Source organism: Pleurodeles waltl, chromosome 6, assembly GCF_031143425.1.
Source record: "Pleurodeles waltl isolate 20211129_DDA chromosome 6, aPleWal1.hap1.20221129, whole genome shotgun sequence".
NCBI lineage: Eukaryota > Metazoa > Chordata > Amphibia > Caudata > Salamandridae > Pleurodeles > Pleurodeles waltl.
In genome coordinates, this window is record NC_090445.1 from 1,447,325,117 (window position 1) to 1,447,345,144 (window position 20,028).

A 20,028-nucleotide genomic window follows, 5' to 3' on the forward strand; every position below is an offset into this window, starting at 1 on the left:
ATGGTAAAACTACCAGCCTGAATAACAGAGTCCTGTCCTGCAAACGAGCAGCGTGCTTAAAGTACTTGTGCTGCTGGAGCCCTACGTGCAGCACTTCCTCTGAGAGACATAATCTCAAATGTAGTAATTAAACTGACCCACAACTGGAAGGCTGCAACTGCCATATACAAGCACACACTGTCCGACCTGCTGCAGTGTTCATCCCAGAGGTCCAAGTGAGGAGAGAGGCTGCGGTCTGCGTCCTGAGTCATCAAAGGTGTTGCCGGTGCGATCCTGCATAGCATACCATTCAGAGCCATGCCGAGCTACATCTCTGCTGAGCGGCTAACACGAGACCCAAGATCAACAAACAGAGACTGTGACTTGAACGCCCAAAGATAAACCCTGTGGTAGAAGTTACTATTTGTCAGTGTGAACACTCAAGAACGGAATGAATTAACCCATGAACAAGCAAACCTGTAACTGCTTAATGATTAGTGCCTAATCTTTGACCATGACCGTATCTGATAAGTTAACACAGATAAGGTGGGGGGGGGGAAGGTAGGGGGGGGGGAATGTTGTGCCAACCTAGAACTGGAACAGGGCCCTGCAGATGTCATGGCAACTGAGTAGACCTCATACGTGGGATTGTAGAATCCTATAGTTGAACCCACCATCAAACTTTGAAGTAGTCTGTCTACTGTAGCATTAGTTTGTTTTTACTAAATTAAGCGCTGGGTTGGACACTGAATTATTCTGGCTGTTTGACTGTTGAGTCTATGCTCCTCAGACTACTTTCCTGAGAAGACTTTTTGCCCTCACTACCCCGAGAGTCAAGTGCAAAATGAACGTACATGGTCTAGTTTGCTAACCACCGTAGCACAGACCCCAAGACAGTGGAAAAAGACTGCAACCACGCTGTGCCACTCACTCCACCCCCAATATTGGCCTGGCACCAACCAAAGGAAGACTTCTTCAATCTGTATTCAAAGACTACTGATTACAATGGACTGAATGTCTGGAAGAATGCTCCAAAATGGTAGATGTCAGAAACGGCTCACTTGGCATTCCTGGACACTTTTTTTATAGGAAAGGTCAAGGCAGAGACAAGAATAAGCATTGGCAAAGCCAATAGGTCTCACTCATGTGTGCCCTACAGGCTTTATCACCGTTTATTTTTTATGTTTAGCCATGCCGCATAGCCACCTTTGTGGTTGAAAAATATGGTGAAACTTATTTTGCACTAATACTGCTTCATTAAGGATGGGACTGGAGCGCTTAAAAGAAATGTTACCCGTTTGTCCCTGTAGAAATTCAATTTTATTTCACCATCTGCAAGGATGATACAATATTCTTTGGTTTATGCTTTCAGTTTTAATTGACCAGTAGAAGTCCCCTTGTTTTGACACTGGTTATCATGGTCCAGATCATAAGTAGGTTTCCAAAATATGGCCATTAACCTCTGCTAGAATAGCTGTAGGTAGCCCTGTGCCATGCATGACACCTTCAGCAGTCCTAGCTATCACCACTACTGACTTTGAAAACGGAGTCCATAAGAACATTTTTAAAAACAACCTACAAGTGTCAGAGCCAAATATTCGATAACTGGATACCACAGCCATATGACAGCTATGTATGATCCTCGGGGAGCATCAGATATGCACTGGTTCAGTAACTCATAAAATAAAAGGCACACATCCAATAAGTGTCCATTTCCAAGTCCATCTTTAATATTCAGTTATCCAACCGTGTATTCCATCCATTCCTTTGCCAGTTGCCACCAGCACGTGTTTCGTCAGGGGTGTACCCCGTGACTTCGTCAGGGCTGCAAATACATACAATTGCAAGTTGCCTTTCCATATTAAAAAAACATAGTAATCTTATTGATTCAAATCAATATCACCTCTTGTGCACAGAGTGGGATACTAGTGTACTCAATAGTCACTACTAACTAGTGAAGCGGAAAGGAAAAGTGGGCAACGAAATAAGTTGTTGTGCACCCATAAAAACACTGTGCTCCTAACAATAATCTATCATCTTATCAATTAGTAGTGTTTGTATTAATTATAATAAATGTATCCATATGGAAATCTTGGGTACATGCATGTATAGGTGTGCACCTATTGATTGGCTAAGAACAGTATAGTGTGAAACCTTAATTGCACCCACTATGGGCCCACGTCCAATACCTGCAGACTCCTTGCTATAAATCCTTAAGATCAGAATCTCATCCATACGATTGTTCGCTGTATCTTGCTAAACATCTCCTCTAATGCCCCTGGTTATGAAATCTTCTCTGATCTAGTCAATGAAGGTGAGCCGTATTATTTGTAATTAGATGTTGCATGTAACCATAGTTTCTGCAAGTAAAATCATAGCATATACCTTTAGAATTGCAAGTGTGTCAAATCATAAAGCCAAAAAGCTAGTGTCTTCTCACCAATTAGCTCCCCAAACTCTACTGTGTTCCATGCACTCCCCTCATGCTCTCAACGGGTGTTTACGCCGGAGTGCTGTATTTATCAAAGCGTGCTCCTATCCATAGTGCCCCCACCCGCTTCAGTGATTAACTCCCTTTATATGTACCAACGCCACGCTCAAATCCTTCCGAGTGTGTCTCCTACCTGATTCCGGCGTCCATTAACTGCAGCGAGTACGCTTCCTATAATATCTTTGATAAATATAAGTGATGATAAATATATCATCAGTAGTAGGGTTTAGGGGTGATTTTCCCTAAAAGTGCACCATCTGGGTTTTTGGAATAAAAGTTAATGAGTTTACTATTGAGAACTGACCGGTAGCGCCACATACTCTTCACAATCACCCATCGTACTTATAAAATGCACTGGTTCAGTGTTCTAAGCTGGGCCTTTCCAGAAGCAGAATTGTTTGAGTTGGTTTCATAATATGCAGAGCTCCCTACAGTCACCCAGAGTCTGCAGTTGGAGCAATATGTCAGTTCTTAGTAGGAACTAAGTTAGTCATACAGAGAAATCGCATGCATAAGCTACCCTTGCCTCAAACTTAAAAGATAATTGGGATATTAGAATATGTGCTGAAGGAAGGGTGTTCCACTGCTCTTGTATCGTTCTCATAATTTGAAATGATGCATAGCCTTAGCCTGATTGGCACTGGCCTCCATATGTACTTATATATATATATATATATATATATATATAAAAATTCTATATCTCAAGGTGTGCTTGACGCACGTATAACGCTACAGTTAATGGTGTTCCATCATCAGCCACTATGGCCATTTTTATACTTTTGGTCCCCTAATTTACTTTTGTGATGATCTGATTTTTTTTTGTCACTGTGCCGTTCAAAGCTCGTAGCACTTCCCTCCCATCTGCCCCTGTACACCCTCTACCTTTTTAGTTGGGTCTACCACATTGCTTATTGGGAATCCTCTGATAAGCACATACCCTAAAATTCTTGGCCAAGCTACGCCCCTGGGGATAAGCACAGTCACTGAAAAGCTATATGATGCGTCAATGAGGGAGGGCATTTTACCACAAGCTACAAGGCTGAAAAAAGGACTGTATAGAGATCAACGGGTGCCGCTTTCACTGATTTCAGAACAGAGATTCTGCAGACAAGGGGGAGTCTAAATAATGTCGGTGAAGATGCTGTTGGGTGTGGGATTTCAGACTTAGCCTTCCACTCTGCAACATGCATCTTACAGCATAATTGAAAAGCCTAATTTTCCTCTGAATCTGAATCAGTCAGCAAATTTCTATTGTCTGTGGAGCAGAGGCACTTTCCTGAAACTGGACTCATATGTGACCTGTGGCAACATTAAGTCAGCTACAGCTTTCGTCCCAGCATTGCCCAGTTTTCTTAGGAGAGAACATACAAATGTTGCTATTTGAGCAGCGTTCTTGTGTGAGGAGCATCTTGTTAAATCCATTCTTCGAACTTTTACGGATTGCATTTCAGCCATAAACCAAGAGCTTCAGAGTTTCTAATGCAATTCCCTGGATATGTTAAGGTGAACGTGTTGGTTTTATTGTAACCATTTAAACTGATGTTGCTTTTTCACATGGAACCACAAAGGTGGAGGTGTGTCACAAGTTTCACTGTCGCCAATTACTGCTAAGTTAATTTACATACTACGAACTCAGTGTTTATATGTATATTTGTGACTCTGATTCATGGTCACATATTTACTTTCCCACATAGGACAATGGAGAACAATGAACAAAATTATTATCAGCCTACCATGAGTTTGTTATGATTTAAGATACTTTAGGGGGTGGAGGGTGAATGAAAGCAAATGTCTCATTTACAGCCACAGGCACCTGACTAATAAAACATTTATCAGAATGGGACAAATACATAACCCCATAATTCATTTTTTTCCATAGTGCATTTTGGCTCTCTACCATCCTGACAGTAAGTCAAGTGTGGAAAAGGCTCAAGGCTGCATATAGGATAGCCTTCCCATGTGACTTTTGTTTTTTTCCAATGAGTCTTAAGAATCTTATCAAATTTGTTGCTAAAATCACCCTAGCAACTTTTTTGAGGTCATGAACATAAATTTAAATACCTACCAGGTGACAATACAAAAACTTGATCATAAAAAGATAATTATGCATTAAAATCTAACATGACAGAAGTAAACTTATAGCTCACTTATGAAGACTATGAAATAATGTTCTACCAAAAAGATTCCAAACAGAACTTAAAGAGGCATTCCTCGTTGTTACTGTCACACTGGATGTTAATCAATTTAAATATTTAATTTTATAATGTTGAGCCCAACTGGAAAAAAGAACATGAAGTTTATTCAGTGCTATAGAAAACAAATGAAAAATCCAGACTTCGGGAACTACAATTCCAGGAAAAGGACCATTAACAGCATATATATATCAGGGATGTGGAATTCCTATCGCCCGGGACATCTTGTTTGGGGTCAAGGGCAACAAGTTTTTATGTTTACTTTGTCCTTGGGACAAGTAGGCCCAACCCTCTGCAGCACAAACCCTTTGGCTGCCTGTTTACAGAGAGTGGAACTCTCTGCAGTTGAGGTAATGTGTTTCCAAAAGATAATGCTGTTTGAACTTGTATTTATGGTTCATTATTTGAAAGCCTTCATTATTAGGGTGAGTGCTGTAAATAAATATTAAGGTCACACTTCACTACTGACGTTGGTCCCAGTACAAAAAAAATAAAAACGTGTATACACATGTTTGAAAAGTTTAGGCTATGAGGCTAAGTATAATGCTCCCAGAATGCTCTCTGATTAGATGCAAATGAAGTGTCATTTAGTAAAATGTGTTGATGCATGCTAGTATTTCCCAAAAATATTTCTAATGGAAAATCAGTGTAACAATTTTTTTAACACGAATAAGGGAAGCATGAAAATAAACAAACACTAACAAAGCCAACTGGTCTGACATATTTTTATAAGTCTTTTAGTTTCATCAATGCATGTCTTGTTTTGGCATGGCTTTTGTAACACTTTATTGTTGTGGGAGCTACCAGGCCCTCAACATTGTAACAAACACTGGCAAAAAAAAAAAAAACGTTTTTGAACTCTAAAAGCACACGTTGCCACCAGTGGCATAACAAAGGCCCCACAACCGCTCTCCAGGGGGCCCCTTCAGCACATCACCTGCCCTGAGTGAGTCTGGAGAGGGGGCTGCTCTATGTTCTTTGCAAAGGGGCACCCTCCAGTTTCGTTACGTCACTGATTGCCACTGTAGTTCCTGACACTGAACAAAACTACTTTGTGTGCCAAAATGCTCCTTGTGGAAGAGCAGAATGCGATCACTCACAGTAAAGCCAGCCGAAAGAGAGAGAAATAGAAGTTTAATAAAAACAAAATGTCTTTGTTAACACCAGACCTAATTAGGGACCAAGACCCACATGTAGGTAGCTTTTTGCATGTCGCAAACAGCGACTTTCGCTGCTTGCGATGTGCAAAAAGCACATTGCGATGCACAAACCCAGTTTTGCGATTCAGTAACCTGGTTACCGAATCGCAAAACGGTTTTGCGACTCACAATTAGGAAGGGGTGTTCCCTTCTTAATTGCGACTCGCAGTGCAATGTAGGATTGTTTTGTGACCGCGAACGCAGGCGCAAACCAATCGCAGTTTGCACCCATTTCAAATGGGTGCAAACACTTTCGCAAAAGGGAAGGGGTCCCTATGGGACCCCTTCCCCATTGTGAATGTCACTGTAAAAAAAAAAAAAAAAAATCAGAGCAGGACCACTGCCTGCTCTGAAAAACTGAAACGAAAACGTTTCATTTTTCCTTTTTGTAATGCATCTCGTTTTCCTTTAAGGAAGCAGTCACAGACATGTTGGTCTGCTGTCTCCGGCAGGCCACCATCCCTGTGAGGGCCGCTATTCACAAGGGGGTCGCACATTGCGACCCACCTCATGATTATTCACTAGGTGGGCATTTGCGAAGCGCTTGTGAATCACAGATGGTGTCAGGGACACCATCCTACATTCGGACTTGTGACTCGCAAATTGCGAGTCACTCTGACTCGCAATTTGCGGGTCGCAAATCTGAACCTACCTACATGTGGCCCCAAATTCTTAAAGTCACAAAAGTGCACCCATGGTATATGTCGTACCCCTATAAAATATTTGTGAACTGTATTTTAGCATGGGTAAAAACGCATGTGTAGATTTGCTCATGTGAAAATCTATTGAGCATTTGCAAGTTCATTTTCCCTCCAGCCACTTTCTTCCCAACCCTGGAAGAAGTTCTAATTCTGCCATTGTCAGGAGTAAATGTACAACCTTATCATGGGAAAATATTAGAGAGAAGCTGGTGAAAATCTTTAAAACATGCAGGTTAGTAGGTTTGCAGACTCAAAGGCATTCCAGCCATGGAACTATTGCTCACTGCTTCCTCCAGCCCCAGTATGCAGATCTGCAGAAAGGTGGCAAAATAAGGAAATTCTAACAGTAGGGATTGAAACTGCAAGTATTCAAGCCCTATTATGGTAGTAGCCTTGGCATAATCAGAGAGGCTATTATCAGAGCTCTTACATAATGAGATTGCTGCCATAATTTGTCGCCACACTACATGGCACCAAAGGGACAAGTAGATCTTTTTACAGGACACGTAGATTTGAGAAGCAACCTGTCCCCTGAACAAGTAGATATTTTAATAAATTCCACACCCTATATATATATATATATAAAAATCTCTGTTGAAATGATGACCAGATAAAGATGCTTTTCTGCAATTCAGATTCTATTGGGAGCCAATTTCCTCAAAGCTGCCAACTACTAGAATATGTATCCTCTTCCAACAAGCAGCATCAACAACTACTGAAGTCACATAACTGCAAAGAAGCAAACCTCTTAGTACTGCTGTTTGGGTACTTCTTCATACCCTATCATAACATTATTCGCTTAGATCGTTCAGTTCCTTCAAATCCAGGAAATGTGAATATAGCTGATGTGACAAAATAATTATTTTGCAACAAAAATCCCATTTTCCAGTTTCAAACTCCTCCACTAGCTGCTCCCATTTATACTCTCCTTCAATTCCAGTCTCAGTGAAACCTTAACTAAAGGTGGCTGTCATGAAATTAGAACAGTTTCAACATAAACCATTCGAACTGCCAAGAGTTACTTAGAAACCTAATTACACTGGAAAGAGTTGCCTACCACACATTAATACAGCAATGTGGCAAAGTGACTATACATTGGTACACTGGCCAGAAAACAAAATTGTTTTAAGAAAAGTATTCAAAGAAACTGTTTTGTATAAAATAAAACTATATCCTAAGAGACAGTACACAGTAGTCATTAGAAATAATAAATAGCCTAGTTCTGTCAGCAACATTTAGCACACAATTCTTTTTGTTTGATTATGCCAAACGGTTTCAGAAAAACGTAGTTTTTTTCCCAAAACTAAATTGAAACAGCGAAAGGAAAAAAGCCTCATACTGTTCAAACTCTGTTCAGTGAACAGACTTCAATGCGGCAGAGACCACAGGAGAGAAAACAATTTCATGTTAAATCACATAGCATGAATAAAGCAATCAAACCTGTTCACATAGCTTTCACCAAAGAAAAAAAGCAAATAGCTCTTCAGATTGGCAATGCACATAATATAAGAAAGTACTAAAAGTTGTCTCATCGCTTGCCAATGCAACAAGGTCATAATGGGATACTCTTAGCTTCCTTTAGTCAGCAAATCGTTTGCATCTCTGACTTGGTCTGAATGGGTAGAAATACTCACGTTCTCGTCTCACTATGCGTAGAGCATTGATCATGAGAACTTTACCTACTGAAAATATAAAGACCTCTTCTTAGCTAACGTCTTAACACAAACAGAATTTTTTTTATTAGGGACTAATAAAATCAGCAAGAAAGAAACCCCTTGCTTAATGGGTCCTACACAAATGCAGGAAATCGCAAACTCCATCGGACTTCTGCAATCACAATTGATTCAAATCTTAAAAAATAAAATGTCATCCACAGGCTTCTTACCTGCCTGACAACTGCAAGATATGACTTCTCTAACACACTGAAACTAACTACTGAATGATGTCAACATTGTGGCACAGCTGAAGGAAATGTTGATACTACTGTCACTGGGGAAGCCTGGTTGTTCACACTTTGTGGAACAACTGCAGATACATGGACATGCATTTCTAGTATACATTTAAAAAGGCCATCTTCTTGTACAAAACTTTAAATTGGAATTCAGATAGTAAGCAGATGGTCATGTCTTCTCTTTAAAATCTACTTCGAATAGGCATCCAGACCAAAGGCCCAGATTCTCCATTCTTGGGGGTCCCATGTATGTTTATTTGCAGTCACTCTCACTTGCCATGGTGACAGTACTTCAATCTATAGTGGGTTACTACAACAGCAGGCAGCCTTCTTGAATTGCTGATGGTGCGCTCTCAAGAGCCTGGACTAGTGAAGTAGCTCATGCATTTGGTCGACTAATTGCACTCTACAGTCATATGCTAGATTCTCTCTGTAGGTCACTATGACAAGAGAGCGGAGGAGTAAAACCAAGCTTATGCAACAGTGTGCAGTTTTTTTGTCTAAATTGACAAGCAGAGCTGGAATAGATTGGTTTTGTCAGACTACCAGATGAACACATTAGAGGGGAAAACAAGCAAATACATGGCAATGTACTGGGCTCTTGGTTTGCTTTTTTTGCCACTCATATCCACAAATATCTAGCTCTTTGTTGTGGCTTGTTCTTTCACTGCTTAATTTTTTAAGCTCTTTCCTCACAACTCTTCCTATGCCAGCGGGCCTTGTTTTTCTTCCCTACTAATAACTCTTTCATTTAAGCAGTCTGCTCATTACAGACTCTCTGCGGTGTCATCAAATGACTCAGGTACTTGCCAACATTCTTCACTAGTCTTGCCTTTGTTCTGAAGAGGTGCGACTAACGCCTCGTACAATTAGGCAAGAGTTCCCCAGGACTTCTGCATGCCTTTATTTGCAACTTGAGAGGGTTCTCCAAGAACTTCATGAAAGTTCTGTATCTTTCTGTGCCACAGTCAAAGGGCAGCCAAATGTAACGTGCACTAACCATTATTGAAACTGGAGTGTGTGATAATGTGCTAACCGAAGAGCAAAACCCAATAATAATTAACTTCTACAGCACTTTTAATGTAGTAGGTGAAGCTACGTTTAGACCTCTCTGCAGAAGTGGGTTCCAGTTTGTTTAGTAAATTGGTTCCCCAGTTTCTGGGGAAAAAAATGTGCACACAATGAAACAAGCATTTGCAATGCAATGGGTCTTGCTTTTGCTGGCGTTAGAGCTATTAGCATTGTAAATTCCTGACTGAACTTTTCTTGCCACATAAAAGGAAAAGTAAAGCGTTTGACATAAGTGAGCTGATTCAAAGGGCCACGGCCATCATAAGCATGAGCGCGAAGAAGAGACACTAAAGGAAAAAGAAGTTCATTTGCAATCAAACGTATTGGCAAAAGTGCATCTATTCATTTAACAGGGTCCATGGCCAACGTGGTAACAAAACTGCCACAAGGAGGGACAAACAAAGCATTTACCAATTAAAACAAAAGATTTTTGAAAGGCAAGCCCATGAACGAGGGATAGTGATGGGCTTGCGGTGGGCGTGGTTAAAAGCCCAGATAGATTACAACACGTCGGAGCGCTTGCACGCTCGACCTAAAAAGGGAGGTTTCATTTGAATCCAATAAAAACTTCAATACAGGCTTTCGGTTTATGACAAATAAACCCCTACACTGATGTGATGAGTTCACAATAAGATAACAGTTAGCATGTTTTTTCCTAAAGTGGTTTTTACTGTGCTAATCACAGATAACAGATGTGTGTTGTTATCCAACTCAACTGTACTCATTTTATTCCCCCCAAAACAATTAAAGTGGGAGTGGACCTGCCAGGATTCTCACCTATGATCACCAAGTTTAATCATATCTCTGCAGATGATGCATTAGTCCACTTAGCTACCAGGTTCAGCAGATATAATGCACAATATCACTTCTATCTCAATGTCACTCTTAACTGTTACATTGGTATGATCCAAAATGATTTTATCCAATCAGATTCTTCCTTAACGCTGCCACATACTATTTGCTTCATTTTCAGATTAAAAACAAGCACAATCCCATGTATTTTCACCTGACACCAAATTTAATCTGATCCCATGCACTGTTCGGCCTCACTTTTAAATGTTCCAGCTTAAATTACCCTACCTATTCCTAAACAATATCCTACAGTTAGCTTAATTTAGAACTTTGGTCACCTAGACACTATACTCTTGCAACTAACATCAACTTGACATTACCAAAGGTTTTTACAAAAAAATACAAATCTGTGCTACCAGAAAGGTCGATCGCGGAACAAGCATTTGTAATGCACTAGAGTCTCGCATTTGTCAGAGTTACAGCTATTACCAGTTGTAAACTCCCAACCGGATTTTTCTTGCCACATTGAAAGAAAAAAACAGCTTGATGGCGCTGCTACAGTTCACTCCTAATGAAACCTATCAGCAAAAGTGCAATTATGTACGTAACTGGCAAAAGTGCAATTAACTATGTAACAGGGTCGATATTATTCAAATCGCTCGACTTCTGCCAAGCGAGATCGCGCTGCGAACAAAAGATAAAAAGTATTACACAAACCTGGTGGGAAACAGCGAGCCTCACATGTTTTCAGTACTTGGTCGCTGCGCTCGAGGAGGGCTAACCACCGGAAAAGGCATGACGTATGCGTGCCTTCCACTAATGAAAGCAAGCACATTTTAACAGGCAAGCCCATGAACCAATGAAAGACACTGACATGACATGGACGGGGCTACAAGCCCTTTTCTAACTCCTAAAACGTCTCGCAAGCGATACGCATGTGCAAGCGCATGCGACGCAGGCTCGACCCTAAAAACTGTAGCCAATTGCTCTCACAAACTGCAATTGTTTCCCGCAAAGCAGTCAATGTGTGTATCATAGCTCTCTGTGCCACTGAAAAGGAGCCAAGTCAGACAACAACCGAAGACCTCTGCATTTACTGGTCCACAGACAAAATTCACTCCTTTATTCTGCCATAAAGTCACTTATTTCTGCACCATCTGTTTACTGCCTTGAGGTAGCCATTTTTCCTCAAACCAAAGATAATTATGTTGGAAATATTCTTCCATCTAATGTACCAGCTGTACTGTTATCAGATTTAATATATATACACATACATACACACACAGAACTATGAACACTGCAGCACAAGTTAGCTGCAGACACTGTTGTTTGATGTGTGCCAGGGTTTGTTTGTGACTGAGCTTTATTTTTTATTAAATTAACATGTTTTTGCATAGAACGCTTTGTAGGATCTACAAGTTGTTTGCAACAGTATTCCATTAACAGCACTTACACAGTTGCATATTTTATGCAACTGTTGTTTCTGAAGCATGGTCTGGTATATGTATTTGTCACAGTTGTTGCAATGTGTGTGTCACGCTTGCAACTATTTTAAGCCAGGTTCTGAATTTTGATGAGCAACTGTGTCCTTTTTAATGAGAATACAAACCAAACTCTGCTGGCAAAAACATCTTGAACTACAGATTTTTGTCCAATTACAATATTTAGGTATTATAGTAATACTTCTTGCATGAACTATACATGTATACCGCATAAATAAAATTGTGATTTAACACAGCACTGGTTCAGTGCACCTCTAACCACATAATGTCACAAAATATATGTTAATATGCATCCAAGAAAAACTAGCCAGAACGAGAAATCAACGCAGCTTCTCCTGGGCACAAGAGTATTTAATAAGCCATCAAAGACAACTCCCAAACCTTTTTATGTATTCACTGTGTAGGGGTGAATGAATATATATATATTTTATATATAGTGAGAGATTACATACAAGATTTATCAAATATATTTCTACCACTGACATGTTCTGGAAACTGGTTTTCCCAGAACTGCACTCAAATGCACTTGTTAGCTCCATATAGAAAGATATTTATTGCTCCCTTTACTGGAGGAAAAGCTGCTGTTTCATTTTAAGCAGCAGCGGGTGAATGGGGAAAATGTGGGAGGGATATGTAACTTTTGGCCAATTAGCCATAACAGGTTAAAATCCAGACTGAGACCATAAAAACTGAGAAGCTGCAGTTCCACAAAAACATCAAAAAAATATATATCCACTCGCCAAAGAAAACATGAAACCTATGTTGTTTTGCTCTACTTATGCCAAAACCAAACAATGGCGATGTATGTTTGCATCACCAAGCCTAGCGGAGCTTAATTTAAAAATAAATAAAAAAAATAATAAAAAAAAAAAAGTCAAAGGGAATGAGAGGAGAAAAAAGGGGGGGGGGAAATCACTTGATTACATCATCTCTATTTAAACTGTAAAAAAACAAAACAAACGCAAAAAGGTGACAACGAGGACAGCACACCTGCCCAATAAATGAGGCGGGTGATAGAGGACAAAAGATCTAGACTATATAAAAATCCCTGTATCTACACCTGATTGTCCTTTAATGTGCTCTAAATAAGTTTATTTTCCCCTAGGATGCAGAATCATGTTTTGCCAAGAGCTGTAATGGCAGAAGGCACAAAATGAACACAACAGACTCAAAATCTCAAAACTAGGACTATAAAAAGTAAGGAATCGGATATTGTAGAGAATGGAGACAATTATTCAAGAAATTTAGCAAATAATATTTGTACTTACAAGTACAACGCCTCGCTATCCAACACATAAGTCAGTTTATGGTGTCCACAGGACATTCTTTTGTGAATGGGCATCCATTGTTCAGGATATTTGTGTTTCCTTCTGTCCTACCACGTCTCCTTGCTTGGTTACAAAACATGTTACTTATGCTATTGTTGAATGGGGCAGCAGTGGCGTCACAACTTGTTGCATTCACGGACTTAAACTCTGGAATGTCCTTCCTCTCCAACTGCAATACATCTCCAAATATATGGCCATGTGACAGGCCAATAAAAGGGAATGATAAAAATTTTACCACCATGTTGAAAGCGTCGATTTTGCTCCAAGTTTTAGTGGCGCGAGTTGTTGTGTTTCGAAAACCATGACTAAGGAATTTATTGTGCTTTTTTCTGGTTTGTGTTCAATGAACCAAAACATTTATCTTTGGTTTCTCCATTGTAATATAAATTGTAAAGAGAACTTATTCTGATCCATTCGTTAGCAGGGGGTTAGTGAAAAACCTGGCCAAAATGTATAAGCTAGACTTCAGTCTCTGCATTAGTGGTTCACATTACGAAGCTCTGTTAATTTTTCAGTTATGCACTGGATGTAAGGCTTCATTGGGCACATCAGCCGGTCATTTGAACTGATATAGAAATCACTGTTTAGGACCTTTTTACTTTAGTAGGATGAGAACTTTATTCTGTGAACTAACTCCTGTTTCTGAATTTCAATGTGTTCCATAAAGAGTCTGATTTTAGTGTCTGCATAGGTGCCAAGTTGCCCCGTGCAACATGTGACACCTTCAAGCCGACATGGCTTTTGAACTAAGGGCGCCATGATAGGTGGGAATGTTCAGCCCCTACTAAAATATACAGAAAATGATGGAAGGAATGCTTAAATTAGTCTCAGCCACTGGTAATTGAAGAGATTGCAATTCATTGTTATTTTGCACACTATGCCACCTCAGTTTGGACCCAGCTATATCCAAATCAATCTTGATCCTGCTCTAGTGGGAACAGTCCAGTCAGCACTGTCAAGTCAGGTCCTCCCTGAACCAAACACAAGCAACCCAGGACCGGTTTCGCCCTTATTGAGGCTCTTCAGTCGGATGTATCTTGGTCCAGTGGCCCAGTAAGCAAGGAACCCACGTTCAGTTACACCCTTGGCCACTTAGGACATTAGATCAAACACACAGAAGGTGATGGGAGAATACTTACAATAAGTCTAATCACCTGGCAATTGCCTGAGGTAGCATTCCAACCCACAGTTCTTCTGCCCACCATGTCACCTTAGATTAGACCCACCTACACGCAAATCATTTTTGCCCCTGCTGGACAGTTCCCATGAGTAGCTGAGATCAAGGTATCTGCATAGCTGGGTCCAAAACTGAGGGGGCATAGTGAGCAAAAGATAGGTTAGGAGGCTACCTCAATCGATTGTCAGTGATTAGAACAACTGCAAGAATTCCTCCTATCACTTATGTGTGTTTAATGTTGAACCCATGCCACAGACCACCCTTTCTTGCAATATTAAAGCAAACAGAACAATAATCAAACGCCACTTGCTGGTTTTAAGCAACCAGGCCTGCGTGAAGGTATCATACAGGGCAATTATAGGTCGGAGCTCCATTCGGTACATTTCTCACTGTGGTTATCCGGTCTTCACCGTGCAAACATCAGGACACTTAGCGGTCTCAGGTACTCATGTTGCAGGTACTATAGTCGCTCCTGTCTCGGATACCCTAACACGTTGAGGGATCAGTTGGGGAAACTTTAGTACTCACTTTCTCTCCTGTCTAAATGTATCCAATTGTCCGTTCTCTGTTTAATCATTCTTGAACTATCTCTACATAAAATAAAATACACACAAATGCAAGCAAATAATTGTTAATCCTAAATACGCCTGCTGTCGTCGCTTATCACATTACTTTCTTTGTCTTATGTCGCTCGTTGTGCTGCCACATTTACCTTCATTTGCTTCTTCTACGGTTCCCTTTATGACCCAAAACGAGTACAGGACCACTACCAAGGTACTGCAAATATTGATCCTAACATAAAAACGACCGAAGCAAGTGTTTTTGGACGTTACAGTGGGTGTTCACGCTAGCTTCGCTGGGGCGCTATAACACTTCCTTTGATGTGTGTGGGACCCCGGGGTACCTTTCCTGCTGAGTAGTTCCAGCCACTGCCTCGCCCACAACAACGCAACACCCTCTCCCTCCTCCCCCAAGTAGGCCTTTCTCAAGAGGGGTCCTCCTCCCCACCACTAGGTACCTTTTGCTCCTTCACTCACCGGGTTCCGGGACGCGCACAGGCGGCTCACGGATCATTCTCCCGGGGGTCACGTGGTCACAGGGGGCGGGGTCTCGACCTGTCACTCTCCGCCGCACGGACAGTGGCCGCTGCTGCTGACGGGTCTGCTCCGGTAACGCTATCTGCGTACAGACGTTGCGTGTGACGTTTCCTCAAGCGCGCACCTACCTAGCGTCTCTTTGCTCCCGTCTTGTGCCCCGCGTTCTGCGCACGCGCGTTTCCGGCGTTGACAAGTCTCCAGCCAACTGCGGGGAGTCATAGGTATAGTAGAAAGACTACTCGCTTCAAACACGACCGGTAATGTTGGAGTTGAACAAAAAAAGTAGTTTTTTCATCAACCCTTACAGTTCTATTAAGGACAAGTAGGCGAGGATTATGCTTCGCTTTCTTTACTATAAACTATCAGAAGCTAAGGACAAACAGTACACATCAAAATACAAATTCCTTAACCATACACCCTACACCATTAGTCGTCCACCAATCAGGTGGATTAAATACACAAAACGGAGAGCACTCTGAAATGATCAGTCCTTATAGCTAAACTGAAAAATTCAAACTTTTGGACAACCTTCATACTAAACGCCACTTCAGGAATCCTTCCTGTTCCTGCTTTGAGCCTAGTCTTAAATCTAAACATTCTAATACTCGGCCTCCACCTTAATTCTTGCTTCTGGTCTGTGTTTGTCATATAATATTAAGAATTGTCATGTCTCTGAATATCACATTTAATCAGCAACGGTAGAAAACAGGATTATAGCTTTCAGATACAAACATAAATATAATCTATAGTAAACAAGAATTATTTTCTTATCAATAAGAATATTTCAGCAATAATAACAAAAATACTTCACGTGGGATAATGCTTGCATCCTTGTCCTTAAAACCGAAAATTCTTGATTTGACAGAATGTTTTTTAATTCTGTGTCAGAACTGGATGCTTGAATTATGCATGTTCACAGGGGCGCAACTAGACCTAAACTTTGAGGGTGGCTAACACTCCCAGCCAGGGCCGACTTTAGCAGTGGTGGCACCCGGTGCAACAGTCTCTTGCACCCCCTTCCCAGGATCTCGTCCTCCATGAATTCCCTCACTACCACTCTCCAACAGTCCACCTCATCTCTCCATAGCCTCTCTCTGTTGTACATTTTTTTTTAAATATAGCTGTACTTATAGTTCATTCACACCCAGTTCTGTGATCTGCATGTAAATGTTCTTTGCACTACTTTCCGATGAATCTAAACTGCCACTAGGCAAAATTACGATCTCTCACCAGTAGGAACATTAATCACCAGAGTTATCTTGACATGTTTATTGCTGCCTGAAAAATGCTGGATGCACAAGAAAGTTCACATGCATTTAAATCAAAAGTTAGTTTTAAACACAGTGCCTTCCACCAGAGTCAGTTGCAGGTGCCCCACCCTACAGCCAGCCCTGCTCCCAGCCATGGGGCAGGTCAAGCATTTCCATAAAAGGGTTTGGAGCTATCCGCATAGCCATTATAGGAGAAAATCAAAGTGACAAATGATGCAGTTTAACAATTTGGACAAACCTGACATTATAACAAACCTACTTTTTGTAGATTTGACACTGTTCCTAGACTTCAACTTATTGCAGGTTTAAATAAACATTTCTGACCCCTTGTTCGCTGCAGGTGCAGTTTTAGTTTACCCAATGAGAAGTTGTAAACTATTCATGGGTAAGGCTGTCCTTATGTACATTATGAAAATATTAGGCTTAGTAGCAGGTCTCAATTTGAGCCGAAAGATGAAGGTGAAGCCCTTGGCACTAATTTTCAGGGTCCCACACATGTCTTTCCTCGTCAGACTTTGTTACAGAACAAGAAAGAGAAAAACACAAAAGTGAAACAGGAGAAAGAGAAAGATGGCAAAATTGTGACTGAGGAAGAAACCAAAGGTGCAAAACAACCTCCATGAGTGAAAAAAAGCGCAGGGAGTGTTGGTGGTGGATGAAAGTGGCACACAATAGAATTACATCTAGGCAGTCTTGGTATTCAGCTTTCGCTGCATTTGAAATTGTTGGGTACAGGCTCCTGAGCAAAATTTCCGCTCTCCATGTCCAGATTGCCTGCCTCATGTTAAGGTCTCTTGAAAACTGTCTTCTCTTCAGGCCGCATGTCAGCTTTCCACGACATTGGGCAGGTTACTCCAAAGCAAGAAGGGCATCAGGTCTCATGGTGTACTTGCCTCCAGTCAGGGTTTCCTGCTACCTACTCCTGGGTTGTTTTTCAGAAGAAAAGAAAACTAAACATCCATGCTGCCTACCTTATAAAGATTGAGCAGTGGATATTCCTGTAGGCGTGTGCTGTACAGACATGGGCAATTATTCAAAAAATTATTCAAAAGAATATATATTTAGTTCAGTGATTACTCACTGAGGTACAAATATTCATCAGTTTTGTATCCATGCAGTGACACATTCAATGGAGCCCACTAAACATGTTTGAAGTGACCAAACAATAAGTAAGCCAATATTTAGGAAAATATAGCGTTGCATGAATATGCTGTGGTAGAAAGAACACATATTCTGACAGCCCAAAAAATTACAAGAGCAACCCAGAATGTTCACATGAACCTGGGTACAATTATAACAAAACACATATTCACACGAAACTCATTAAAAGACAATTGCTGTTTGTAGCAGGGATTTTTTTTGCTATTGGACTAAATCAATCTATGGCCCTCATTACAACCCTGGCGGTAAAAGCCGCTTACCGCCATGCTGACGGCCGCCAACATACCGTGACCCCGGCGGTAATCCGGCACGGGTATTATGACCCACACAAAGAAATCCGCCACTATACAGACACCCACACAAGTCCGCCAGCCCAAAGGTCAGTGATAAACTGGCGATAGCAAAACCCACACCGTTACGCCAACAGGAATACGCCCACAGTATCACGACCCACAAATCAACGCAGCAGTCTTTTTAACTGCGGTAAACCATTGGCTGTCGCGCCGCTGCGCGTGGCACGAGCCGAACATTCGACTCGGGCCACAGCACGCGGTCATAAGACGCGCCGCACCCCCAGCCTGCTATGTACCCCAAATTGGGCATGGGGCCTCGTCCTTTTTTAGCGCACCGCGTGTCTAGGCAGGTCTGACCCCCCACTCACCTGTTCTTTTATTTACTTCTTTTTTCTGGACATCTGGTTGTGCCTTCTTTTATGTTTTTCCCCTTTCCCATAGTACCCTTCTCTTCCCAGCATTCCTTGTTCCCTACTCTCTATGGTTCCTAGTCCATTCTGTTCTATGTGCTTTTCCCTATCTAAGATGGTGTTCTTTTACTTCCTGTTGGCCGTTTCCTGTTTGTTGGTATTTAAGGGCTGTGTTTCTTTCTCTCCTTGTGCTGCAACACTTTCTGTTTGGATGGTGTCTTCGCTCCTGCTTCCTTGTATTCCTATGCTGGTTCTCATCAATTCCAGTGTATTTTCCTGTATTTTGTTCATGCTGTTACCTATTCTTTTTGTTCCTGTTGCAGGATTCTATCTTTTTGGAGGTTTTTTCCCCCTTTCAGGGTTTTTTTCCCTCTGGCACTACTTCTGAGGGACACAGCCTGCTCTTGGCATACGCATTGCCTGCAGCACCGTGGCTACCAGAAAGAGTCGCCCCTACTTGGGCCAAGGCCGAACATTCCAGAATATGATCCACGCCACTCGCTCTGCGGCCTCCAGGGTAAAGCAGCACGTAAGCCGTGACAGATTGCAGCACCCAATACTCCCAACGTCGTCTAACATCATGGATGATACAGTGGCGGCTGCTGCAGATCCTGACCAATCTCTTCTGGCAACCATTCAGCAACAAGCTCAGGAACTGCAATAATTACGCAATGAGAATGCTGCTTTACGACAAGCTTTGGCCTTTCGCAGTGTGGATGTTCCGGCCGTCTCCACCTCTACTCCTCGTTTCTCCGGTGAACCAACTAAGCTGCGAGAGTTCCTCGATGCATTGACGGTGTATTTCGCCTTCCGACCTACCCAATTCTCCCACGACAAGACAAAGGTGGGATATCTTATCAGTGCGTTATCCAGTTCTGCCTTGGCATGGGCAACCCCGATGGTATCATCCAATGACCCAGTATTATCGGACTATTCCGCTTTTGTGAATCGGTTTAAACAGATGTTCAGTCGTCCAGGATTGGAGGCCTCTGTGGAAGAAGCCTTATGTGACATCCAACAAGGCTCACAAGATGTCCTCCAATATATTACCCGCTTTCGACAGCTAGCGGCTGAGACCACTTGGGTGGAACGAACTCTGGTGACTTTATTCCGTAGAGGACTGAAAGAGGAGATTAAAGATGAGTTAGTACACTCCACCCGAGTTGAAGATCTTCGTGGTCTGATGGATCAGGCTCTTTCCATTGAGTACCGTCTCCAAGAATGACGTATGGAGAAGAGAAAGAGTAGAGGATCTTCTCAGCCAAGCACTTCACATGTCTTTATGCATCGTCCCGAGGAGCCTCGTCCTCCCGCCAGAGACACCGAAGGCGAACCTATGCAAGAGGATACCACTCGAGGCCCACTTTCCGTTAGCGAGCGGGAAGACAGACGTAGGAAAGGATTGTGCCTGTA

The 20,028-nt window shown here is 41.7% G+C and overlaps 1 protein-coding gene across 5 annotated transcripts in view; it reads right to left on the reverse strand.

Moving 5' to 3' along the window:
• The window catches only part of MAPK8 (mitogen-activated protein kinase 8), a 410,861-nt gene extending 395,215 nt beyond the window's left edge, over positions 1 to 15,646 (reverse strand). For 2 of the 5 annotated variants that reach the window (XM_069240890.1, XM_069240891.1), the window contains exon 1: positions 15,421 to 15,583. The gene's annotated coding sequence lies outside the window, so the exon portion shown is untranslated. Of the gene's footprint in view, positions 1 to 15,420 lie in introns of all 5 variants that reach the window. The other 3 variants (XM_069240892.1, XM_069240893.1, XM_069240894.1) reach the window with 3 other exon arrangements.
• Between the last annotated feature and the right edge of the window lie 4,382 nt (positions 15,647 to 20,028).